The sequence below is a fragment of the Carassius auratus genome, chromosome 2, assembly GCF_003368295.1.
Source record: "Carassius auratus strain Wakin chromosome 2, ASM336829v1, whole genome shotgun sequence".
Classification (NCBI taxonomy): Eukaryota; Metazoa; Chordata; class Actinopteri; order Cypriniformes; family Cyprinidae; genus Carassius; species Carassius auratus.
Window position 1 is genome coordinate 17,223,887 of NC_039244.1, and position 20,836 is coordinate 17,244,722.

Below are 20,836 nucleotides of genomic sequence, written 5' to 3' on the forward strand. Positions count from 1 at the left end.
ATAGAACGGAAATGAATCTACCATGAGTTGAGCGTTGCTGTTAAGAGTTTTGTTTTTGATCAGATGACTCTGATTTTAACTCTGTGGTAATCCGCTGCTTTGCCGGGCTCCATTTGGAAGCTGACTGTGATTCCAGCTGACGGACATGGGACGTCACATGAGCGCTGTGTGCTAACGTGTGTGTTCTCGGGTACGTCATTGCTGGAAGCCAGCTATAGATTCTCACACAGTCCCAAAATGGAATTATGGAAGCAGAGCACTCTGCTAGATCAGTCGTCGGTGGATGTGACATGGCAGGTGTTCCTCCCAACATGGTGTCCAACATGGGAAAAAATACCAAACGTGAAAGTGCTGTGCAATGATCAGGTCACCAGGCTTTGGATTGTGACAGGCTCCATCTGGCCCTGGACGTGTCCTTATATAGCTCATGATGACCGTGTGCGCAGAAAGGTTATAGCAGAATTTGAATGATGATCATTCACAAACTTAAAAACTTGTTACAAAGGTAAAATGCAGTAACTGCACATTCGCATATGACTAAACTATGATCTGTCCATTTAGTTAAATAAATTGGTGCTACAGAAGCTATGATTTTCAACTTCATTTATTAAATGTTTTTTAATAATAATAATAAAGCATGAATATAACTATTTATAATAATAATATATTAATGACAATATAGCTATTCTTATTCTGTGACGTTAAACGTATTTAAAAATGTATTCTTTTTATTATTACTGGTGCTTGTATGATCTCATTTGGATTATGACTGCTTATTAAAGATACTTAATAAATATAAATAAATATATCTATCTAGTATTGATAGTACATTACTCCTGTTAAATGGGTTACAGATATGATGATATGGTTAGCCTCAGTTGCCTTCACTAGTGTGATTGTTTTATCAATGAGCAGACAGTGTGTTTTATTAACCAGAGGAATGTTATAATGCTTGATTACGAGTTTAATCTGACAGGGTGTAAAAGTGTTACAGAGAAACTTAAGGGTGTGCCTGAGACCAGTCCAGGTGAGCTCGGTCTCATGTGTCACTGTGTTCAGCTTTGACTTTCATTTAAATAAATAGACAGCAAAAGTGTATTGTTCATTTCACTGTGTCTTCCGTATAATGGTCTGGAGGGATTTACCTGGTAAAATCCCAGTGAAATAATAATTTTTGCTTCGTGGTTTTTGACCTGTGTGAACAAACACCGTTTTTAAACATTAGGTCATTATTACACGAAACCAAAGTGATGTTTAGTCAAAGCAAATAAGGCGTCTGTTTACAATACATGGAGTGTATTTGCTGCCGATCTTTCCATAAGAAAGTGTGTGTGCGTGTGTGCGTGCGTGTGTGCGTGTGTGTGTGTGTGTGTAAAATGGCACAGTTTTTTTATATTTGAAAGTACACTCTTAACCTCTGTCTGTGAAACATTATATAATAATCAAGTATTATTGAATGACAGTATTTAGAATTAAAACTTGATAACCATGTATGCATATTAGTAATTTTAACTGAATTTAGGACTGGTGGTGGTGTGTTTTTTTTTTTTGGTGATTAAGTGTTTCTTAAAAACATTTGGGAAAAACTAACAGAAATTCGGATAAGATAATAATGATATGAATTCTGCTAATAAGAACAATATGAAATGCACTAAGGATTAACGACCTGCTGGATTTATGAATATTAATCAGGTTGTGTGCATTCACTCAAAATGGTTGCTGAAATCAAAACAGGGATGATAATAGGTGAGCGCCTATGAGATTGCTGTTTGTGCATTGGTTCCGCCCACTACTGGAAAACCCAGCAGTTCTTACAAGCTGAAAAGATCCAAAGGGAACTACAACAAAGAATATTGTTTACATGTAGTGCGTCAATTCTCTCTCTCTCTCTCTCTCTCCCGCTCTCTCGCGCTCTGCATGTGTGAGAGAAAGTGATGGTGATTTGTGCGCTTTCACACTAGAGTTTACAAATACAGGTGTGCTGCGCGTCCACTGAGATGAACTGAAAAACTGATGGAGAGTGAAACTCTGAAGTACACAATCATAGACAGAGAGTGTTCACGAGTGAAAATATATCTTTGCTAAACTTCTACTTAGACTCTAACTCACTCACTGGCGAGTAAAATCTGAGAATTTATCAGCCATTGGCTAATATTAGACATAATTTAGTCGCCAGAAGGAAGATTTAGACTCAATGGCACACAAAGCCACTGTGATCAGCTGTGGTCATTTTGATTAACTCAGCATGAAAAGAGCTTCCCTGGAGCAATTCAGTACTTGGTAGTGCAACACAGGCCATGTCCACACTAATATGTTTTCATTTGAAAACGCATCTTTTTCTCTCCATTTTGGCCTTCTGTCCACATTGAGAAGGAGTTTCCAACTCAGTTGGAAAACTGAGCTTTTTGAAAATGGAACGGAAGCTTTTGAAAACGATGATGCAAATTTAGTCATGTGACGCATATTATACCAATATATATCCGTGTTTATACTGGTTTTGTGCATGTTATGTGCTATGGACTTTCACGCTATTGCTATAGATGTGTTACTTTGTACACTCAAAATATCACAGTCCTGCAAATATGAAGGCAAATTTACACGTGAGGGCAGTTGCGTTTTAGAACAGACATACAATCGTGAGTTTGTGCTACCTGAACGGTCAGGGACTTATTTTTGTAAATGAAATAATCCCGTCAGAAAAACTGCATGAAAATGTCTCATGTCTCTTCCATGTGTATCATCTGCAAGGAGCTTTTTTGAGGCTTTATGCATGTGCAGAAAACAAATTTAACATTTTTCTTACCTTTCAGCGTCGATGAGACCTTTTTGGAAAATGCTAGTGTGGACGGGGAGTGTTTTAAAATGTTTCAGGATTAATGTAGACGCAGCTTGAAGCAAAAAAAAAATCAATTACGGGTCGCAAGGCACTGTCAAAAGATCTCTGGGATAAAGTTGTGCACAGGCACATTTCAAAAGCTTTATCAATTCCTAGAAGCACAGTGAACTCCATTATTAAGAAGTGAAGATATTTGGTACATTACAGACCCTCCCTTGATTGGGATGTCACTCCAAACCAAATGAAAGTGCCAGGAGGAAACTGGTTAGAGAGCCGACCAAGATCAAGAAGCCTACAGCAACTCTGAAGCAGTTGTAGGAACAAATGACAAAGAGTGGTCATTGTGTGACAACAATATAACAAATGAATGAGGCACATTTTTCTTCTCAACAGCATGCCGCTTGCCCTCATGAGACAGAGGAATCAAATGTCCCAGAGAGGCTGTCCAAGCCCTGTTGCTTTGAGGGGCCTCTGAGCTTTTTCCTCTGGCTGTTCGTTCAGCTGCGGCAGTAAAACCTCAGCCATCAGCAGCTGATAGTGATCTTAGTTTGCAGTGCGGCATCTGCATAATCAGTATGCATGTCTGAGTTCTCAGGGTGAACAAGTTCTCTTATTCATACGTGGACTTTCTCTGGTTTTACCTCAGCCACATAGACTTGGTCTGGCTTGGCACACCTCCACAGCTACCCTGGCCATCTTGGAGCTGGTTTGGATTCGGTGTGTGTGTACAGGCGTCCTGAAGAATGCCATATCTGCAGTAATTGTTCATGCTTGAATGAAATTTAGTTTGGGTTCACTAGGGGTTCTTATTTATTTATTTTTATGTTAGAGGCTGAAATGGGCTTGTAGAGCTCACATTTGCCTTTATTTTGTTATTTTTTTTATTTATTTTTTTTTAACGTGGTAATACAAATCTCTTTATGTGTTTCCTGTCTATTGATCACATAGGGTTTGTGCAAGGTCATTTGTTCCTAAATTTACTGACTAAAAATCAATGCATATTATGCACACCAGACATCAATTCAGAGTTTTTTTATTTTATTTTTTTATGTATTTAAAAGCGCTCTCTTATGGTGACCAAGGCTGTATGTATTTTATTATCAAAAACAGTAATATTGTGAAATGTTTTTAAATGTAATTAAATGTTTTATATTTAAACATTTAACATCTTAAAATGTAATTTATTCCCATGATGACAACTTTTTTTTTCAAGATTCTTTGATAAAAAATGTGTGTGTGTGTGTGTGTGTGTGTGTGTATTTAAATACATGTATGTATTTTTTATATATATATTTGTCTCTTTTGTCCATGTGATAAAGTTCTGTAATTGTGAGTGAACCTGCTGTAACGCAAGACAAATTTCAGACCTTGTTCGACAATAAAGTTCTATCATCATATATATGTTTGTGTGTGTGTGTGTGTGTATAAACAGTATATGAGAAACAAATTTTTCTTTTTTTGCGATCAAAGTAAATGCATCTGAGCTCTTACGTTCTATTAGACTTATCGTCTTGGTCAATTTGTTTTCCTTATTTACATTGGGAATATGTTAAGTAGTTGAGTCAAGTATACCGAGTTGCTGGGTTTTTCGTTTTGTTCGAGTTTAGCTTCATCATTAACACATCTTTATAAAAATCTGAATGTTGCACACAATAGTTCTCCTGATCATCTGATAACTTTACCTACATTTACAGAATCTTAACAGTAGGCTTTTGATTCAGCTGGGTCATTTGGATATTACGGTTTAATTTGCTCATTGCTCAAAATGTTTTGTAAACTATTTAATTGCTGTGAATGTTACGAGATCACAGAATTGTCATGGCTTGCCTTTTCAAACCACCTGCACAACAACTTTTATTTACAAAAATCCTCAGCACATGGCTCACAAGTCTTGACAGGGAAAGCCGTTTAAATTACCATCTCTTTTTATGCCTCAACATGATAAATTATGCAGGAGGAGGATTCACAGTTCTGAGCATCACATGGTAATTACCTTCTAAACAAGCTAACAAATGGAGCAATTACAATATTTCAGATCCCATAGGGAGGCATTTACATTGGTAATCAAAAGGACAGCAGTTCTGGTAAACGCAAACGCTGGGAATCGTTATTTAAATATTCAGATCTGGTCCCTCTCTCCAATCCCCAATTGCCCCCCTGAGCCAGATGAAACAGCTGACCTATTTGTCAATGACCCCCCTACTAGAAAATAACATGAACATTTAGCATTGAATCCGGGAAGACAGGATTTTCATAGCTTTGTGAGGATAAGTGTGACATTCTCCGATTTCATGCTGTTAATCAGCAGCTGGTGGGTCGATGCCAGCTTCACGTGTCACGTGTAGCTGCAGTCACCTGACGTGAAGGGCGGCATTGTTGGCAGCGATTGCCTGAAGACTGACTGACATTTAACTGAAGAATAACTGTCTGGCCAAATCATCTACATGTGCCTTATAGGAACAATAGGTCCTCTGTATGTTCTGTTTGCTCAGAATAAACTGTTAGTCACATGAGCGTTTTCATGTTTAGCAGGGTGCTTTTCTTTTTATGCTCCAGGCTCTTGAAAGCAGCTTGTAGATGGTCCTGTTGATAGTCCACAGTTATTTCTACAGATTGACAACCAATAGTAACACTTTATTTTAAGGACCAGTTTTCACTAATAACTAGTTGCTTACTAGCATGGCTGTTTATTAATACTTATAAAGCACATATTAATACCTTGTTTCTGCATGACCATATTTTTTTTAGATCCTTTAATCTTACCCCATACCTAAACTTACCTACCTCACTAACTATTAATAAACAGTTAATTCGGAGTTTGAGGGAAAACCCTTAGTTAATATTGAATATGTGTTACCCAACCTATTGTGCTAAATAAAATACAAATATGTAATACCTCTAGCTGTAAATGGGTCAACTGTTTTCTTGGGGCTGTGTTTATAGCTTGTTGGCCTGAACTTTGTGTTGGTTTGACCCCTGTTAAAGGATGAATGAGATGTTTGACTCTCCGCAGCACTGCAACTAATTCCTCGAGATCAGTACAGACTGACAGTAAACGCCGGGTTGTTTATGCATCTACTGTAGCAACCAGAATGTATTTACAAACAGATTTTCTGTGAACAGAATAATTATTGTACTGTTCACCTGAGAATTAATATTCTAAGTTTATCAGTATTATCTTGATTTTTAGTCATTGGTTGGTTTGTACTTTCTGTTAAAGGGAATTTTCAGATTATAAAAACCTCAGAGAGACTTGGTAAAACGCAAATATGTTGCCTTTGATCTTGAGAATTTGTATGCTGCCACATGGCCTTGTTTGAGCAGACAGGTGAATGACACACTACAGTTCAAACTTTTGGGGCAGTAAGGCATTTTTGTTGTTTTTTTGGGTGTGTGTGCGTGTGTGTGTGTGTGTGTGTGTGTGTGTGTGTGTGTGTGTGTGTGTGTGTGTAACTCAACTATCAGACCTCTCAATGTCTCAGTATGTTGTTTTTGTCAGCTCCTAAAGAACTGTGCAAGTTATTTGGTTTCTTCCAATCATGTTGGTGCAGAAAGAACATGCCCTGTAATGATGGACTGCAGCATCCTCAAAGAATGCCAGCTGAAATCAGACATGAAATGGACAGGAACCTTGTGAGATTTGTAAATACGCCCTGATAGCAGCATAACCGCATGTGTCTTAAAACAGTAGTGTTGAGATTATGCTCACTTACACACAAACTAACATCATGTGCCAAACTTTAACTGCGGAGACGATGGGAACCTTTGTGGAACAAACCATGAGTCTTAGCGCATAAGAGCTCTAAAAATACTCCTGCTGTCCTAGTAACTCTAGGTGTTGAACCCAGCCACTTTTGTGGCATGATACACTAGCAACTTTTTGGGATCCCGACAAAAAATTTGTGGTTTTACTAATATGTACGTTCTCAGGATGGTTGTACTAACACAATTTGATTCCTAGCAGAGTAAAACCCTATTCTGTTGGTCATGCTAAGACAAAGTGTTGTAGTCGGGCAAGGATTACATGAAAGATCAACAAGAAAGGATGCACACAATAAAATAAAGCTGTAAACCATTCACTTACTCTAGGTTTTATTGTACCACGTGTTTTGTTAGTGAATCATTCTGATTAGATATTAAACCATGTGTGGTGTTGTGTAAATGGTGAAAACCATTATGCATTTGCTGTGTTTTTGCTTGTTTTAAACTAGAATCAACCTAAAATTCGAAGTAATGGTTGTGTCACCCGTGCAGAGATTATTACATTTGTTTTAATCTAAAATAAACCTGCTGACAACCTTCTGTCATTCACTTAGGTCAACCCATATGTTGGCTGATGTTTTTTTTTTTTGTTGTTGTTTTTGTGTGCGTGTTTTATGAGAGAAGCGATTTGATCAAACATGGCTGAATGTTGATAATAAAATCTGGTTCCGCTGGTGTAGTTTCCAAACCGACAGTGCTGTGCAGCTACAGTATTTTTTTTTTAAGAAACCTGACCGCTTAATTAGTGAGCTGCAGAATCCATTTTAATAATACCAATGAAACTTTATAGTTGAACTGTTTTGCTTTTTCTCATTGTGGTTTCACTTTTACAGAGAGTGAAGTACTGCTGTTTTTGTAAACATCATAAGCCGCTTTTCCACCGTTGGAACTTTACCCAGGAACTAGGGAGTTTGGGCTGATACTCGGTGTGTTTCCACCGCTGGAACCAGGATCTAAATAAGAAAGTCCATGATCGTGAGGTAGTACTTTTTCCAAAGGTCCAGAACTTTCAGGGATGGGACTTGTGCACTAAACATGCTGATTGGTTGAATTTACGCATTATTGTGATTTTAACCACCATTTATTTGGATAGTTTTCTAAATATTACTGTTATTATGTCATGAAATCTAGTTTTAAAAGTAATTCAGTTAAAAATGTAGTTGTTTTAAACTCAAATCTGTGGTTTATTTATAAAGTCTGCGCATATTTAAAAATGTGTTTTGCTGATTTCGGAGATGATCAGCTCCACATGATCAGTGGGAGCTCAGTGCTCACGTTTACCTTTCGTCCTGTCTGCGGGAGATTACACTCCTGGTTCAAACTAGCAAAGTCCGAACTACGGAGGATGCAAGTCCGAAATTTGCGTAATTTGTATTGAGAAACTCGCGTAGACATATGTCACCAGACTATCTTTCACAATGCTTTTGACCGCGGTGGAAGTGTAGAAAGCAATTATTTTCTGGGGGGAAAATAGTTCCTGGTACAATTGTTCTGGGTAATTTCCATGGAAACGTGGCAATAGTGACGTTTCATTATTAGGCAAGAACTGTTTGTGCTACAGACATGTACAGTATAATTCAATCATGATACAACTCATTGTTGAGATAGATGTGTTGATATTTTTCAGAGGGAATAAATTGTCATTTTTATGATAAAATATTGTTTAATTTTGTTGATTTTGGGCATTATGTAGATATCATGTGTTTCTAATACTTGAACACCGTCCCCCCATCAAACAAAGTTTTCCCATATTTTGATACTCTTGTTTATAACTCTTTTGGATATAAATGGATTATTTTAGGTAAATATTCACCTCCTCAAGTGCTCGTTATGTCTTTTAAAATATCCTGTTACTATTTTGGTGAGAGAAACTAATGCAATTCTGTGCAAGAGTCAACTGTCCAAATTAATCAAACTGAATGGCAAACAATTTCAGACCTTGCTAATCCATTTGACCAATTAGTCAAGGCAAGTTTATTTGTATAGCGCTTTATATAATACTGGTTTTGTCAAAGCAGCTTTACAAAGTCAAACAGGAAATTAATTTGTCAATGATGCAAGACAATAGAATAATTTTTCAGCTAAAGTCAGTCCATTTGATGATTCCGTGATGTCATCATCCACTTCAGTTCTCTTCTAATTGTGTCAAACAGTCAAGTGTTCTCAACTAAGAAAGTCAAAGGTGACAGTGGCAAGGAACCAAAACTCCATTGATGACAGAAATGGAGAAAAAACCTTGAGAGAAACCAGGCTCAGTCAGGGAGCCAGTACTCCTCTGGCCAGATGAACCGACATGGCGTGGTTTAATTCCAACCTGCAACACAGGTGCAGAGGACTCGGCAGGTTCCCGTGGTCTTGCACCGAAGGTTGTTGAAGTGATAAGGTCTTCGCAAAGGATCTGTCTGACATGGTCTCTGCTTACATTCAGGACTGTAAGATATTTTATGGGGGTGGCGTTGGCGGAGTTGATAAGACACATGCCTTTGGTGTGAGAGACCCAGGTTCGAATCCATAATGGTGAATTTTACATGGGCAATCACCAGTAATTTTCTGAGGGATATGTGTATTTATATTATGTGCATGTTTACCTTCAGTGGTGGGGAATCCACTCTGCTTTTATTAGTGGCTATTTCTCATCTGCTCCCACATGAAAAAGCCCAGTGAGTGGCAGGGCATTGAATACCACCTCTCTTTATAAGCTGATCGTTCCCCTTTCTCTTCACACTCTTGAGGTGAGTCTGCAGTGGGTGTCTTCTGTGTGCCTGTGATCTTTCCTCTTCTGTTGACACTCTTGCCTGCACCATATTCAATTCTCACTCTAAGTGAGCGCTGCTTTGGTGCTGGCATGAGGCAGACCTCTCTGGCAGGATTCAGTGCCAGGCATAGTTTGGCTGTGTGTGTCTGGTTTCCAGAAGGTTGCTAGTATTATGGTCTGGCTTAGATTCCTGGTTCTCACAGGATTTAGTGTTTATTTTTGCCTGCCCCACTCGTCTGTTACCTGTGTGTTTTGCATGTATGTTTATCTGTGAGTTCATTTGAGTGCATTGCATGTACATACAGATAGTTACACAACAAAACTATGTAAACCAGAGGTACTGTAGCATCCACTGTTTCTTTACGGTCACATCCTCTTCTGCTTTTGGGGACAATTTCATATTTCATTAGATTATTTAATTGCACAAAACAGGCAAGCCTGAAATTGGATATTGTGGTGGAAGTTTCTTGAAAAGATCACAAGATTTTTTGGATTAATATATACATTAATGGTTGACTTGTTCTTGTACCTTTCTGTTCTTGACTTTTAAACTGTGCAGTTTTAAGCCGTATATTCTCAGAATATAATATTTATCAAATAAGACTCTGTGTCACATGCTTTTCCTCCGTCTGTGTGCTCCGTGATGCTTTATGGCCTGTAAATGAACGAGAGGAAATCTTACCATTGAACACAAACCGCTTTAAAATGGTCAACAATTATTCAAATTTGCTTTCTAGTCTCAAATTGGGTATAATCTTATTCTAATCTTCCCAAATGTGATCTGTTATGATCTTTGTGGGTATATACATATAATCAGTGGTTTTAATGATGGTTTTATTTGGTGACTGGGCACTTTGTAGAAGCACAATGATTTATATTTTTTATATTTATTTTCATTTTCCAGCATTTTCTCATGGAAATGCTTATCATTATACACTATAATAAATAAACGGTAGTGGCTTTTCTTTGTTTTATCATATATTTCTTTAATGAATGAGGTTATCATCTGTGATAACTATAGGCTGATTATAATTTCTGTTATCAAGGTTAATTTTAATTTTGGCAAAACAGCACAAAATATTGTGTAGCTTTTTAATTATTACTTTCTTCCTTTTTAAAACATAATAATAAAGCTTGATTCTTGAGAAACCTTTGGCAGGTTGCTTAGTGTTAGGGGCTAGTGACCAGGAGGGCTTTGCTATTAAAACTATGACACACAAGAAAATTAAATGAAACCGTTGTGGGGCTTTAAATGGCAGGTTAGAAACCATGCTAGTAGTAGTTGACAGGTTGTGTTTCCTGTGTGAGATCACTGAGATCACAGCAACATCCGCTGGCTCTGTGAGATCATTGAGTTCATTAACTTCTGTCCAGCTTGAAGTTCTTCATAAAGAGAAAAAAGTAGAAAAATGAGGGAATAAAACTTCGTTTTTATGAATTCACTATAGATTTTTAGTTCATGTTCAAGAATCATGTGAGAATACCTGAGTGAAACCTTCTTATGACAGTTATATCCTTTTTTTGTTGTTGTTGTTTCCTTGTAGGGATGATATTGAGGATGTGAGCAGTCCTTTCACCTTTAAGAGTTATCTTCAAAATGGAGCTTCAGCTTTCAAGTTTCAGTCTGAGGTAAATCACCCTACACAGTTGTGCTGTCATGAACCTACACTATTTCTGTCCCCTTGGAGAAAACGTTGATATCTCATCATAGAATATGATCTTCTGTTCGCTATTCAATTGCAAGAAACCTCAGGTCCCTCAGCAGAAAGTCAAGAAACAAAGAGTGAAAGTCGTAGGTAGAACAGAAGAACGGGGACTTGCTAGAGCCTAGCTCTTCAAAAATACCCAGCGTTTCCTGTGCTATCCTTCACATATCTAAAACCTCAGTACAAGAGCAATTCTGAGAATTACCACCACACTCTTTTTATAAGGAATTAACCCTTCTGACTCTTCAAGAAAGATGCAGGGTTTCCTTTTTGAGCTCTAACACAGTGCTATTTATAAAGCTGAAAGAGTCATACATAGAATTTCAAAATCGACTAGTTAGCAGGTTGTGTGAAAAACTAGTCAACTAGTAGGTCTTTTATAAAAAGCCCTATATAATTAGACCTAGGGTCATATCCACCAAACGGACACATTTGACACATTTCTTAGGGTGTGTTCACACAGGATGCGTATTGTTGAAAAACAGAATGTAACAATTCAGGGGTCTTTTTATAACAATGTTAATTTGTCAATTTAAAATTAATGCACATGGCGTGAGATGCAGAAAAACCATGTAAGATGCAATGCAACAGATAATGACATACAACCACAGAAATATATTTAAACATTTGTTGTTTGGAATTGTAATGCATTTTTTTTTTTTTTTTTAAGTGTATTTATTTATTTTCTGAATATTTATTTTTATTTAGTTGGGGTGGGGGGGGGTTACTTATAGATCTCAGTAATTCATCAATTGTCCTTTTACATGGAGTTTGATTGACAGGCGTTCTGACCAATCATTACTCAGAATTTGCTGTTTTTTTCCGACATACAACAGTAACAAAGGGTATGGGTCTTTTGCATAGGGTCATTTGACCCATCTGACCCATGCCTAGTGTGTTTGTGTGACACAATGACAGAACAGAGATGTGGATGGCCTTTGCTTATTGTTGAGAAAAAAACAGGAAGTGCTTCCCACCCAGATGTGAACAGTAATGAGCGGCAGAGACATGAGACCGAAGGGTTTTGTACAGATCGATGGTGGAGTTATTTCGCCAACAGAAAGCACTTCTCTTGTCTGTGCTGACAGGTCTGTTGTAATCTCATACTGAGCTGCTGGCTAACAGCCATTACTCTTTCCCGAGAAACCCATCTCAGTGCTCCTCCTGCACAGACAAACCCAGATACCAGCAAATACTTGCTTTGTCGCTCCGTTCAAGCAGGAATCTGTTGGAGAATAACGGCTGATGTTAAGAAATAACCGAAAGCCCTTGTTTGCTCGAGGCTTAGATTGGTGTTGTTTTTGAGAGTTGGGTAATTTGCATATGTGGTGTCTTCGTTGAACAGGACTGACCCTCATGCTTTATCATACTGAAATATTAAAGGGATGTGACACTGTCAGTATTTTAAAGGTCTCAATCATCTTAAAAGTCCTTCAACATTGCTTTGTGTACTTAATAGTGAGATTATTTTGGCATCGGGATCCACTTTTATACCCATATAATCACTGTAGTAAATGGTCATTTGACCTGTCGGGGTCATTATCTGTCATTCTGATTTCCTACCAGTTTTATTGCAGTACAACTGCTCCATAAATGACAGGGAAGGCCAAATTGAGCTAAGTGGACTCGTCCTCTGTGCAAGCCGAGGACAAAAGACAAGGTCGCATTCCTTTTTAGGATTAAAAATCAGGGATGGAACAAACTTGGTTGCTGAATTGAAACTTTCAGAGTCAACCTTGATTTCAGAAACCATGTAAATTAAGTTTTTTGTTGTTGTTTTTTAATCAAGATTAACAAAAGTAAGAAAGGCTCATCTATCATCAGCCACAGCCTTTTTTGACAAAGGAAAGTTTTGTTTATCTCTATTTCACTCTGTTGCTATTTATTCGACTCAGTATTACATTTTCCAACTTTTTTTCCCAGTGTGCAAGCTGCTTTTATTTTTTACATAGGGATTAAGAGCCCATTCACATCAAGAATGATAATTCACACTAAGAATGATAACTGTAACTTAAGTTTTTCACAGAATAAAGAAACTACAGGGGTTAGAACAAAAATGTGGGTGAGTAAATATCTGCACTGTTTTCACCTTTGGGGAAACTTTCCCATTCATTTGCTAAATGTGACCACTTTCACAACAGCTGTGACTCTAATGTTCCACATTTTTTTAGGTTTTCTCACCTATTCTCTTTCTCCATAGTTAACATACAGTACTTGCTTAAGAAGACTAAACATGGATTCCTCCTTTAGTGGAAACCACCTCCTCTCACACAGTGTCCATTGGAAACAACTGGGAGAGGAAGTCAATATTTTGATTGGAGGATGTTTGGGTGCCGGGGTTTGGATGTGGTCAGACCTCTGTTGTTGAATATGTGCTGTGGGAAATCACTGGTGTGAGTCGCGACGGACACGGCTCTCTGAACAGTGTCTCTCCATTTGTGAGATGGGAGAGGGTTATGTAATGCGTGATAAATGGAATTGCCATTTAGTTGGAATGCTGAGAAGGCCTAACCCTTTCCTTGACATTTGCAATGGCCTGGCTTGTCTGAAAGAATGTAAAAAGAAGAAAAAAATGACGTAAGCTACAAAATAGTTAAGATAATGAAGTGCATGTCAGCACATACAGACTTTGGAAAAACTACAAGGAAGGGGAAAAAAAAAAGAGTAAAAGAAAGCGAAGCATATGGTGGGAGAGAAAGGGAGTAGAAAGAAAGAAAATTTTGGATCGCACCTCCCTCACTAACTCGTTCCTGTCACGGTTTTCCCCCCATTGTGGATTGTTGTTATGGGAACAACGGCGTGTGTGCATGTGAATTATGTGAATTTTAATGATGTAAGACGATCTATTCCAAACCATGAAGATTTTAAGGGATTTTCATGCAGCCTGATATATTTTCCAACTCAAAATCTTTAGTTTATTTGGCCTAAGGTTGAAGGCCTTAGTTCAATAATAAAAATAAATTACTGTGGTGTCTGAGATGTAGTGATCCGTAACTACATAGGCTATATTTGAGCTGCTGAATCCATGTCAATCCCCCTCTCTGTTGTAATTCGACTGCGAGCCCGAGCCCAAAGCATACTGAAGCAGAGAAGTCTTTTTTAGGGAAATCTCTTGCTTACTGTGAAACGTGAGCCACAGCGTCTGCGCTACAGCTGTGTCGTAGTGTACTACAAAATATTCTGCGGTCCTGGAGCATTCTCAGGTCAACGCTGTGATTAGCACACAAACATTCTAGTAATGTTTCAAGGCCGAAATGAAAATAAACAGATGATCAGGATCAGTTACTGCAAGGACATCACAACTGTTTTTCAATATAGACTCTGCTAACCAGACGCTGTGGTCGATTGGACTTTCTGTACATTCTGTCAAATGTCAGAGTGAAGTTCTAGGAAAAATCCTTCTAGGAAAAAACGTAAATATGGAGCGTACTCTTCACTCTGAGAGAATGTTTATTCCCTCCTCTGTCGTTTCTGTTTCCTCTTCACTTTCTGCTGCTACTTCTGCCTTTAATGTGACAGTACAGCCTGTACAGGTTTTCTTCTTTAAACTGTTCAGTGACTTTGTTGTGTTTGTCCTGACGGACAGAGCTGTTTGTTCAAAAAGGTCAGGATGATGTCATTAAATGGTCTTATTTGCAGTATTCACGATTGTAACTGATGTGAGTGGGTTTCTCAGTTTTTTGTTTATCTGTTGGTTGTGATTGGCCTTTAGTGATGCTGTTAAATAAGCAGAGAGCATCTCAATAAAGCTCATTGTAATACTTGTGATAATTCCCACCATTGGCCTTAGGCCAGTGTGCTCAATCTTCTTAATTGAGTTTCTCTGATCTGCTACACAAATGAATAAAATCATCTACATCTCACTGTCCTTTTTTCCATATTACCAGGCTTTTCCTCTTCCTGATGTACTGGAAATTTATGTGATGTTACAATTTATACTGTAGATTAAAAAACGTATTAACGGTGGCCATTACCCTAATTTGGATAATATTTATGCACTTTCTTTAACACTGTCTGATGTTTTATTCTGCTATCTGACGGTAATCACATAAAGTGCAGCTGGTCATCCATCATTCCCAAATTACATGATTCTATATTAGGAAATACAGGCTTCTTTTTTATATATATTTACTCAATCCTGTTTACAGGTCACATTGTACTTTTCCGGTCTCTCTCACTCTCATACACGTTTACTTGTTTTCTAGAATCTAGTTGGCGTATCAGCCACTCACCCTGCCACTGAAGAATATGGTGAAGAGGCGGTCCTTTGCGATAAAAGCACTTTGCCAGACAGCATGACCTTCAGAAGACTGGACTGAACTTGAACTGTGTTTAGGCAGCATGAAGTAGGGAACACAAGGTACTTAACCGAGAGCAACATCTCGATGAAGCCATTAGACAAGCCGCCTTCAGCAGCACTCAGACCATAGTCACCAGAGATGTTAAATAGATCAGGAGCACCTGCGTGTGCCACATATTGCTCACAAAAGAAGATTGCATGCTTGTGAATTGGTGTTAAATTGGTCAAATGGTGGTTTGAAAGAAGTCTTTTGGTTAATTAACTAATTTTTGTAAAAAAATAAAATGTGCATTTTATTGTTATTATTAACAACAGGTTAATATTATTATATAAGAGGTGTCCCTGCTCTGTTTTTCTCTCCATCTCACCGGGTGTTTTGAAGGGTTTAAGCACAGAATGCACCATTTAACCCCAGAGTGAACTCAGTCTATTGTAATATTGTAATTGTAATATTAACATGCGTATTTATGACAATTCATTTAAAAATCTGTGATAATGCCCTTATGCTTTAATGATTACTGTAGGTGACTGTAGATATATAGTGAGATAGTTTAACTGGGACTAGCCATCCTCTTTGGCTGAGGATTTTCTTGTGAATCCTCTGTAAATCCCAGGTTAATGGAATTGCTTCGGATCTGGTTTTGGAGATTGAGATGTTTAGATTAATGTGAGTGTCAGGGATACTTCTAGTGCTCTCTAATAAAATAATGAGGGGTGGGGGTCAATAACAGGGCATGCCGCAAGCCCATTCTGGCTAGACTGTTTCGTCAGTGGATTCTCTCATAATCCTCTTTCTCTGACTGCCACCATGACCACGTGACCACCTCTGTAACAGAAACCATGAAACAGCAAGGCAGCTTTATGAATTGTAAACAAACTCGCATGCATTGTGAATCATGAAATAAATGCAGATCGTCCCAGCCAGGTAGACATTTGAAGAGCAGTTCTCTAAATATTTCCGCCCTCTTGTTTAAATGTCATGCGTTTCCTCTTTTACAGTGAAGAGGTTGTGTATCAGTTATCCTGACCCTCTGCTGGAGGATTCAAATTGGACGAATTCCTTTGTAAAGTGGTCTCTCACCTCTATTATGGGACATGTTTTACTTCATTGCTTCTGGGTGGTCCTTTCACAGAGGTATGGCTTTCAAGTGCTTACTTTTAATAGATAGTTCACACAAAAATGAAAATGAACTCATCATTTACTCACCCTCAGGACATCCTAGGTGTTTAGGATTTTATTCTTTCAGATGAATACAATCAGAGTTCTATTTAAAAATGTCCTGGCTCTTCCATGCTTTATAATGGCAGTGAATGGAGGTTGAGATTCAATAGTCCAATAGAAGTTCAATGAGCTGCATCCATCCCTCATCAAAAAAAGTGTTCCACATGACTCTGGCAGTTTAATAAAGGCCTCCTGAAGCAAATCAATGTGTTTTTGTAAGAAAAATATCCATATTTAAAACTGTATGAGCTGTAATCTCTAGCTTCTGCTAACTGTCGTACACATGTTCGCAAGAGAGTGGCGTTCCAGTGGAGGATGTTGGACGTAAGCAAAGCTTAATAAAACAGGAGAGAGCAAAACAAAACATGTCACATATTAGTACAAACTGAGGATTTGTAAATAAAAATTTCGATTTAAGCCAAGAGGAAACTGGTTTTCCTTTGATGTAAACAAAACTTTGTTCTTGCGAAACTAACTAATTCTCACCGGAGATTATGCTACGTCTACGTCCTACGTCATCCAGCTGGAATGCCACTCTCTCTTTTTTTTTTTTTATGATGATGGATGAATGCAGTTTATTGGACTTCTAATGGACTATTGAATATTACCCATTCACTGCCATTATAAAGCTTGGAAGAGACAAGCCATTTTTAAATATAACTCTGACTGTATTTATCTGAATGAAGAAAGTTATATTGCGCTAGAATGGCTTATGGGTTGAGTAAATTATTGCCAACTTTCTCTCAACTCGTACTGTATTTCAGCATTAAATGCAGTATTACAGGTTAGACATCCTTCAAGGGGTTCCCGGATTCAACCGGCACAGGCAGCCTGTGTCTATTTGTTTTGTGACTTGCTGTTATGTAAACATTTCTTAATTCTATACAGTTGTATCTTTCTACTGAACGCATTCGACCCCCACATCCTCCTGTTGGCCAGACAATTTCTTTTTATCTCTTTTTACTTTGATTTCCCTTCCCCCTCGCAAACACACTGTTCTTTATCTAAGGGCAGCAGGCCAGGCACATGTGTACCAGCTCTCTGAAGAAGGCAAGTTTATTGGAAACTAGCAAGCAAACACTCTGAAAAGGACACCAATGTCAGTCAGCAAATATTTGGTCTCAATTACAAAGGGACTGACAGTCATTTGAAACTTAGGCACTATTAGAGCAGGTAAATGTGTAAGTTTGCTGTTAAAGATCAATGTGATTAGCTGATTGATCAGGGTTTTCATGGCCATTTATTTAGATCATTTTACTAATAATGATGTACAGTCTTTGCATTAGGCCAATGTGGCGATGTATTTCTGAAGACATTCTGTGATGTAACGTCACAACATGCCACCTGTAAGACCAGCTGTGATGATGAGAAATGGATTGAAGGGAATGTTGATACTTTGAATGAAGTGTAATTAGAAAGATAGATTGTCACTTAAGCATTTATATCTTCTGTTCAGCTCCTCCTGTCCCTGAAGTGTTCTGAAATTCATTACACACTTTTAATTTTGATGATTATAACTGGCAACTAAGGAAAATCCCAAATTCAGTATCTCAAAAAATTTGAATATTGTGAAAAGGTTCAATATTGAAGAAACCTGGTGCCACACTCTAATCAGCTAATAAATTCAAAACACCTGCAAAGGCCTTTAAATGGTCTCTCAGTCTAGTTCTGTAGGTTACATAATCATGGGGAAGACTGCTGACTTGACAGTTGTCCAAAAGACGAGCATTGACACCTTGCACAAGGAGGGCAAGACACAAAAGGTCATTGTAAAAGAGGCTGGCTGTTCACAGAGCTCTGTGTCCAAACACATTAATAGAGAGGCAAAGGGAAGGAAAAGATGTGGTGAAAAAAAGTGTACAAGCAATAGGGATAACCGCACCATGGAGAGGATTGTTAAACAAAACCTATTCAAAAATGTGGGGAGATTCACAAAGAGCGGACTGCAGCTGGAGTCAGTGCTTCAAGAACCACTACGCACAGACGTATGCAAGACATGGGTTTCAGCTGTCGGATTCCTTGTGTCAAGCCACTCTTGAACAACAGACTGCGTCAGAAGCGTCTCGCCTGGGCTAAAGACAAAAAGGACTGGACTGCTGCTGAGTGGTCCAAAGTTATGTTCTCTGATGAAAGTACATTTTGCATTTCCTTTGGATATCAGGGTCCCAGAGTCTGGAGGAAGAGAGGAGAGGCACATAATCCACGTTGCTTGAGGTCCAGTGTAAAGTTTCCACAGTAAGTGATGGTTTGGGGTGCCATGTCATCTGCTGGTGTTGGTCCACTGTGTTTTCTGAGGTCCAACATCAATGCAGCTGTATACCAGGAAGGTTTAAAGCACTTCATGCTTCCTGCTGCTGACCAACTTTATGGAGATGCAGATTTCATTTTCCAACAGGACTTGACACCTGCACACAATGCCAAAGCTTCCAGTACCTGATTTAAGGACCATGGTATCCCTTTGCTTAATTGGCCAGCAAACTTGCCTGACCTTAACCCCATAGAAAATCTATGGGGTATTGTGAAGAGGAAGATGTGATATGCCAGACCCAACAATGCAGAAGAGCTGAAGGCCACTATCAGATCAACCTGGGCTCTCGTAACACCTGAGCAGTGCCACAGACTGATCGACTCCATGCCACGCCGCATTGCTGCAGTAATTCAGGCAAAAGGAGCCCCAACTAAGTATTGAGAGCTGTACATGCTCATACTTTTTATATTCATACTTTTCAGTTGGCCAAGATTTCAAAAAATCCTTTCTTTTTATTGGTCTTAAGTAATATTATAATTTCCTAAGATACTGAATTTTGGATTTTCCTTAGTTGACATTTATAATCATCAAAATTAAAAGAAATAAACATTTGAAATATATCAGTCTGTGTGTAATGAATGAATATAATATACAAGTTTCACTTTTTGAATGGAATTGGTGAAATTTCAACTTTTTGATGATATTCTAATTGTATGACCAGCACCTGTACAGCACACAGTGAAAATGACATAAATATGACAGTGGGCAAATGCATAAAGCCCAGCATAATTTGAAATCACGTTTAAAGTTTAAAGCATTCAATTCCCCCAAACTTTTGAGCATTATTGTATATACTGTAATGCAACAGCAAAACAATTAGTACAAGATGTGAAATGTGATAGGCATTGCATTGCAGGAAAATGCACAAAACCCTCAAAACTTGATGTCTTTGGACAAAAACCCACTTATCATATTACTGTCTGAAGCAATAGATTGCAAAAGGTTTGCAATCCATAATCCAAGATTTGGCTGAATAAGGGTTCATCACAGGGTTAACATGGTGCCGGAAAAGTCAAAGTCATTTTTTTCTGGCACCTTGATCCTTCTGGGTTGCTTGACATTGCATCATTTATCTCTTCCCATGTGTTTAGTGTTGTGAAAGTGCATCACAGTGAGGGAGAGCAAGGAAATCCCCTTCTTCTACTTGGGATATGAACAAAGAGTCCAGTTTAGCTCATACTCTCTTTCTCTCTTGCCTTCCAGTGCGAGAGGTCCCGCCACACTCAACTGCCAGCAGTCAAATTCCATCCTCTCTCACTGCACACCTTCCTGTGGAGATTGGCTCTCTTCGATTCCTCCAAGATGAATGTCTCTTTGAACCTCTTGTGGCATTTGAGTGAACTACAGTTCCAGCTCTGGGAACTACAGAGGAGTTTGCTGCCTCACACACAAGATCTGTTCAGATTTTCATGTGTACACAACATTCCTTTGACGTGACCAACAAGAGTATATAAATGTCTCTTGAGAGAAATCCGTTTACTGGTTCTCAATTACGTTCTGTCTTTCTGTTCGGACCCACTTTATTTTAAGTGGCCTTAACTACTATGTACTTACATTTTAATTAATCATTTAGTACAATGTACTTATTGTGTACATACATGTTTTTACATTGTACTTATATTAAAAAAAACGACATTTAATTACATCTATATTTAATTTCTGTAATTACATTTATAATTACACTGTTGACCCATACTTTACACCTTAACCCACCCTTAAACTTACCCATACCTCCAACCCTCTCCCTAACCTTACCCCTATCCCACCTCAATAGCAGCAAAAGTGTTTTACAATACAATATGAACACAAAAAAATAAGTACAATGTACTTATTATGTAAGTACATAGTAGTTAAGGCCACCTAATATAAAGTGGGACCTGTTCATCCATCAACTTAGTCTCACTTTTCACAGTCTCTCTACCACTGTCGTTTCAAACAGCGATTTGT

General features: G+C 38.2%; 1 long non-coding RNA gene across 1 annotated transcript in view; it reads left to right on the forward strand.

Moving 5' to 3' along the window:
* LOC113118303 (uncharacterized) overlaps positions 1-20,517 on the forward strand; it is a 53,206-nt gene extending 32,689 nt beyond the window's left edge. The window contains exons 3-6 of the long non-coding RNA XR_003294300.1: positions 10,898-10,982; positions 15,265-15,419; positions 16,359-16,494; positions 20,093-20,517. This is a non-coding gene — a long non-coding RNA (uncharacterized LOC113118303). The remainder of the gene's footprint in view (positions 1-10,897; positions 10,983-15,264; positions 15,420-16,358; positions 16,495-20,092) is intronic.
* The last annotated feature ends 319 nt before the right edge of the window (positions 20,518-20,836 follow it).